The sequence below is a fragment of the Theobroma cacao genome, chromosome 7 (genome assembly GCF_053813885.1).
Source record: "Theobroma cacao isolate CCN51 chromosome 7, ASM5381388v1, whole genome shotgun sequence".
Taxonomy (NCBI): Eukaryota; Viridiplantae; Streptophyta; class Magnoliopsida; order Malvales; family Malvaceae; genus Theobroma; species Theobroma cacao.
Window position 1 is genome coordinate 31,123,013 of NC_142645.1, and position 6,974 is coordinate 31,129,986.

The following is a 6,974-nucleotide window of genomic DNA, read 5'->3' on the forward strand; positions in this document are numbered from 1 at the left end:
TTGTTGTTCCCCTTGAGATTGCTGGAAATTGGGGATTTAAGTTGATTAGCCCAACACTTAAGGTAAGGATTTAAAAGTATCTTAAGGTAAGGAAATTATTTGAAATATTAAGTGTGAATTTTTATGTTTTGTACAAAGGGGCAAGGGAGTTATTCGGCATTGTTGGACTTAGAGATCCATTAAAGGCTACTAGAATTCACTTTCTGACAACATAAGTGCTCAAATTGTCACTGTGAGTGGGAATTAATTGTTTGAATGCTTGGATTGATGCATGTAATGCATAGCACATGTAAATGTGCTACCATGGTATATGATTGTGTGAATTAATGCCTAGATAGATTATGCCTAGGCCAATGAACTATTGATTTATGTTAATGTGTTGTGTGCTTATGTGAGCCACATGGTGGCAATATGTTTGAATTAAATTGTATTTGGAACCTAGACTATGAGGTCTAGTTATGTTGTGTTTTTGAGCTTGGTCTGTATATGTGCAATTTTGTAATATAATGTGGGAGTAGCCTATTATGACAAATAGTTAAGTTGAGAAGCATTGTGCTAATGTATTTGATGAGCAAAAGTATATAGAATTTGATTTTGAGTTAGTAAAGCATATGAGGCTTATTAAGCTATGGTTATTTGACGTGAAATGTGATATATTAAATGTTAATGGCATGATGGCTTGGAATCTAATTATGTGTTCATCCGATGGGAAATTCTAGATGTTGATTTGATTGTGGTTAAGTGACGTCCCTCCTTTGTGACCTTGAACCTCCGCCAATTGCTTCGACACTAAGTGTAATTTGAACTTCTGCCTATTGCTTTAGCACTGAGCATGATTTGAACTTTCGTCAGTTACTTTGATACTGAACATGATTTGACCCTTTGTTGATTGCTTTGGCATCGTGTGTGATTTGATTTCCATTGGCTAGCCATCGTACATTGATGTGATTATGTTTAGGGAAGGCCACTCATTAATTATGATTAAGATAGGATGTTAGAATTTTTTGAACAACATTCTATATTAAATGAATTATATAATTATTGATGTCTGAATGAGATATGGCTAATACGTGATGGGAAAGCTTTGAGGTAAGCAAAATATGTTTGATTTTGATATTGTTCCCCCAACAAATAGTGAAAGGCCAAAGGAACTTAGTATTTGGCAACGGTTTTTGAGGTAAGCCCTAATTTGATATGTACTACTTATGGAACTATAGATGCATTGATTATAGTTAGCAGAAAAGTCATTTGATTATACTACTTTGAGGTAAGTCTTGGTAAGTACCCCACATGGATGATTTCGTTATACCTTTATTGTTAGAGATGCTTGGTAGATACTTTTGCTACATTGTGAATGCATTTAAATACATTTATTTGCACAAGTTACATTTCAATTCTTTGCTCCCACTCATTGAGTATTAGATGACTCACCCCAATTATTTGTTACACTGTGTAGATAAATAGAATATGAGATTTTCAAGTGGTTATCGTCGTCCTTAGATCAACAAATTTAGCATCAAGTAGGCACTCTCTATGTGACGAGTCCACTCCGTTGAGTCCGAATTCATGTTGTTTTTAAATTCGCTTTCGGTTTTGGTTTTAGAAGCTTGTTATATTTTGAATCATGTAGCCCTTGCATTGCTGGTTGTTTTCTTTGTTAATGAGCAGGATGGACCCATTGTCCTAGTTGATGTATGAGTATGTGAACATGGTGTTAAAATATTTTGTGATAACTATGTGCCAAGGGGTAATGTTGTAAATTTTGAAGTCTTGTTATGGAATGAATATGTGATGGTTATATAAATGTAAAAGGTTGTGTATTGTGCTTCACTTCGCTGGTTATTATTTGAGGCTTGCTCGAGTTTACGCAAGCTTCGCCTATTGGACTCGAGCATCGATCACAATCCCCTGGTTTGGGTCATGACAGAAGGTTGCAATTTTGACATTGAAATTGGTGTCTAGTCGGTTGCTTTTTAGGAGGGTAACAAGGTAGAGAGAGAAAAAAGATATGTAGAGAATGAAGGAAGAGAAAGGAAATGAAGGTTTAAGGCTTTTCACAACACATTTTGTATGAGGAATAGCTAAGTTATTCCCCCCTATTCTCATCTATTATTTTCTCTCATGTTTTGGTTGCTCATTGTGTTAAGGAATAGCTATTCTTAAAGGATAACTATTCTTCAAAATCAGTGAAAAGTTATTTTTGACTAAGTCCACCCTTTGCCTTGATATTAGCTATTCCATGTCTGATGGAATAGCTTTCAAAATCATTAAGACCAAATTACCCCTCATAAGTATGGAAAATTACATTCTTACTAATATTAAATCATTTTCTTCTCTCTTCATCCTTTCCCTTATTCTCTTCCAACTACATTGTTCTTTTCTACTTTTTTTGCATAAACACCATATTTGAAGATGATAATCAGCTCAAAATTGATACTTTGAAAATGGGATTTTCTTCAAAGGCTTAAAAGCTTTGATTTTTGTGATCCAAACTAAGAACCCATTATTTCATCCACTTAATTAAAACTTTGGTTTTTTATGATAAAAATCCAAAAATAAAATAGAGAAAGAGGTGAAAACTTAAAGCTTGGAATTAGCTAAAGGTCAATAAAAAAGGAAATGGATATTGCTTAAAGGGTTCAATTTTTGTGATCAAAATTAAAACCCATTTCCTTAAATTTTATTAGATAAAAAAAAGGCCAAAACAAGAAAATAATCAAAGCTTTTGATTCTTTTGATTTGAAACATGAGTTTTTATAAATTTATAGATGTGTTTACAAAATTAAAAAAAAAATCCAACCAAAATAGTAATCAGATTGGAAATGAGCAAGAGAGTTGTAGATGTTCGAAGGTGGACTCTTTTGCCATATTGAGACAAAAAGAAAAGAAAAAGAGAATAGAGAACAAAAAGAGTAGTGAAGTGAAAAAATAGAGAAGAGTGTGGTGGAGAGATTTGAGATGTTGGATGAAAAAGGAATTACGATAATGATTAATTCAGCGGTAATTTCATTAAGAATAATCACTTAAGCATTTTCAAATATTATGCCAATGAATACAACTTTGTTAGTGTCAATGTCAATCAGATGGCATACATGACAATCAAAGCAAATTCTAGATCCTCTATCACAAAGTTGACTAATGCTTAACAAGTTATGCTTTAGACTTTCAACAAATAAACATGCTTGATTATAATTTGAGAAGCGTTACCAATGGTTCCAATTCCTTGGCTGACACCTTTGGAGTTGTAACCCAAAGAGGACATTACCATTTTTCTTTGTATTAAACTTGACAAACAAATTCTCATTTCTGGTCATGCGCCTTAAGCAGCCACTATCCAAGTACCAAGGCTGCTTTTCCCTTAGTTGAGCTTTCAAATATTATTCCTTTTGTTCTTGCTCAACCTATAAAACAATTCTTCATTTCTTTTTCAAATGTACCCATACTTTGATGAGTCCTTGGGGTCAATAAGCCCGTAAAAACCTTTAGGCACCCAAACCACCTTGGTTTTGGGGAGGTTATTACTTTAATAATAACAATCATAAAAGATATGACCTTTCTTACCGCAAGCATGACAACGAAATGAAGATGAGTCATTATTTCTTTTAAAAATAACATTTCTTTTTGGTTTTTGTTCTTTGTATAACTTCAGTTTTGATATCTCTTCTATGGAAGCTTTAAAAGCAATATTCTCATTCAATGCCTTTTGCAAGGCTTTATTTTTGCTCTCTAGTTCCAACTTTAAAGATTCAAAATCTATTTTGGAATGCTCCAACTCAATTTGAAAAACATTTCTCTGATCAAAAATAAATTTGAAATCACATTTAATCTTTTCTAATTCATCATCTAAAGATAAAGCTTTTTTTTTCCCAAAACCTTATACTTTAAAGCTAACTTCTCAAATTTAGCATATAAACAATCATACTCGTATTGAAATTCATCAAAGGAAATATTAGATAAATCAGAAATTACCTCAAGTTCTTTATCTTTGGCCGTTAAACAAAAGTTAGCTCTTACTTCTATTTCTTCCTTAGTTTCCTTTCTTTCTTCTTCTTCTTTAATCTTTTGCTCATATATGAAGAGTGAGCCATATATCTCATCTAAGGTGATGACATTTAGATCTTTGGCTTCTTGAATTGATGCCATCTTTAGCTTCCAAGCCTTTGGTAAGCTTCTAAGCAACCTTTTTACCACTTCATGTTCAGGAATTTCCTTCCCAAGTTGCTTGAGCTTGTTGACAATGTTGGTGAACTAATCATACATGGCTACAATGTCTTCTCTTGGTTCCATTTTGAACATCTTGTAGCTATGAGTGAGAAGAGCAATCTCGGACTCCTTAACTTGTGAAGTCCCTTCATGAATGATCTTCAACTTCTCTTAGATTTCTTCAGCAGTTGTACAAGTAGAAACTTTGTTGAACTCATCGAAATTTAGTACACAATGGAGCGTGTTTATGGCTTTGAAGTTTGTTTGCACTTTTCTTATTTTACTTTCAGTCCACTCATCTTTAGTTTTGGGAGTTTTCTCACTAGTTACGAGATCAATTTTCGTAGGAACATAAGGACCACTAGTGATGACATCCCACATTTCATAATCAATAGCCTTTACGTAGATGGAGATCCTAAAACTCCAAAATTTATAGTTCGTTCCATCCAATATATGAGGCTTATTTGTAGATTGACCCTTAGCCACATTAAAATTTTGGGTAGCCATTGATTGACCTTCAGCCATATTTAAATTTTGGGCAGCCATTGAATCTTTCCCTTAGGATGTTAAGCCTTTAAAATCAAGGGTTAGGCTTTGATACCACTTATTAGTCCCAAAAGGAGTGCTAGAGGGGGTGAATAGCTTTTTAAAAATATTTTGAAGTTAAATCTACAAATTTGAAAATTGTTTGGGATGGTTGAGAACTTTTGAAAGTTAGTGAACACCAAGTTAAAAAAGGTTAAGAGAAGTGGACAAAACACAATATTTATAGTGGTTTGGTCTACCTATGCTACATCCACTACCTTGATCTTCTCAATCAAGGATTTTTAGCCCAACTTGACTAAAACCAATGAAATTAACAACTGCCACCAAGCTATTACAAGGTGAACTTCTAACTCAAGCTCAAAACCCTTTTACAACAAATCCTAAGCTTTTCTTATCTTAGGCTACCTTTTAGAGTGTCTCGAACACTTTAAATAAATAAGAAATAGAAAATAAAATGAGGTGCAAATGATCACTTAACAGATCTAAGCTGTACAAGCTTCAGCATGAATGCTTTCACAAAGATAAGAGTGGAATACATGAGTAAAGAGAAGGTTTTTGGTTTTTTAAGCTCAAAATCACTCTTGGTAGCTTTATCTGATTTTTTATTATTGAAGAGGCTTCAAATACTTAAGAGACCAATTCTAGCCGTTAGAGACAGTTTCTAGCTGTTATTAACCATTATTTTGTCTTCTAGTGGCTTTTTTCGACTAGGCAGATGGTGTTCAGCTAACTAATTATAGGTAGCTCTAACCAATTATAGCTTCTCTGCCTTGCAATGTCTTGCTGTTGAGTTCTCTGCTCTAATCGAGTACAAGAGGCTCTAACCAATTAAGAGTTCTCTATCTTTAGGTTTTTATTCTTCAATAGACTTTTTCTAACTGATTACGGTAGGCTCTAACCGATTACAAACTTTTTGTTTTCATTTTTCTTTACACAGTAGTCTTCCTCTAATTTGTTAGCTCTTCCATTAATTGATTGAAGCTTCTTTCCTTTAGCCATAATCGATTAAAATCAGCTTTAATCAACTGGAAATTCTTCAAATTTTGAGCTTATCCATTTTGGCTCCCTTAAACGGTCAACTATCTTTTAAACTTGGTTTAGGCGCTAGGAGATTCTTCAAGTATTGTGCTCTAACCGATTAACCCCATGCCTTAACTGATTAACACACCTTTACTTTGCTTTGTCCTGCACTTACTTAATCAATTAAGCCTAGTGCTAACTAATTAAAGGTCCTTTGTCTTGCTTTAAGTCAACACCTAGTCCTACCGTAATTAATTAAGTCTTTATGTTAATCAGTTATCAACATATTGTCTTCATTAAGTCTTTTCTTCTTTGCTTCTGTAACTGATTAACCAATCTTGTAATTAAGTAAGCTTCTTGACTAGCTTCCAAACAACAAATATTAAAGTTTTTAAACTTGGTCCTGCACACTTAAATAATGTAATTAGACATTAATAAATGGGAATGTTTTGTTATCATAAAAAACACATGGAGTCAACAGTAGAATGCCTAAACTTGCAAGCAATTAGGAATTCCATGATGTGGACATTTTCTCAATAGTTCTTTAAATCTCTGCTAAGCTTCATACAAGGATTCACCTTCAAATTGTGTGAATGAGGTTATATCGTTCCACATCTTTATAGTCTTGGCAACTAGAAAGAATTTTGCTAGAAACTTTTGAGCCATGTCCTCCCATGTAGTAATAGACCCATTGGGCAATGACTTGAGCCAATTCTTTGCTTTGTCCCTAAAAAAATTAGAAACAATCTCAATCTGATAGCATCATCAATTACTCCATTATATTTGAAAGTATCACAAATTTCTACGAAATTCATCAAACGAGAATTAGGATCATCACTAGGTAACCCATAGAACTGGATGAAAAATTGAATCATTTGAATGTAAGCTGGCTTAATTTCAAAATTAGTTGCATTGATGGAAAGTCTTCTAATATGTTGGTGTAAACCTTGCAAAAGAGGAACAACATAATTCTGCAATGCTCTATTTGCTTCAGGAACTAGATTAACGACATTGTTGCCATTGTTGTTATTATCTTTAGCCATTGTCTGATTTAAAGTTGCAACTTGCAAATTCTTCCTTTGACGTCTTCTAAAAGTTCTTTCTATCTCAAGATTAAAAGGAACAAGATTCAAGTTGTTTCTTCTTTGCATACAAGGACGAAAGAGCAAACAAAAACTAATATTAAAATAATAAAAGTAAAATTT

General features: G+C 33.3%; 1 non-coding gene across 1 annotated transcript; it reads left to right on the forward strand.

Moving 5' to 3' along the window:
• Positions 1-6,280: 6,280 nt before the first annotated feature.
• On the forward strand, positions 6,281-6,387 carry LOC148761790 (small nucleolar RNA R71). The gene has a single exon (XR_016027665.1). It is a non-coding gene; the product is annotated as a small nucleolar RNA R71 (small nucleolar RNA).
• Positions 6,388-6,974: the final 587 nt, after the last annotated feature.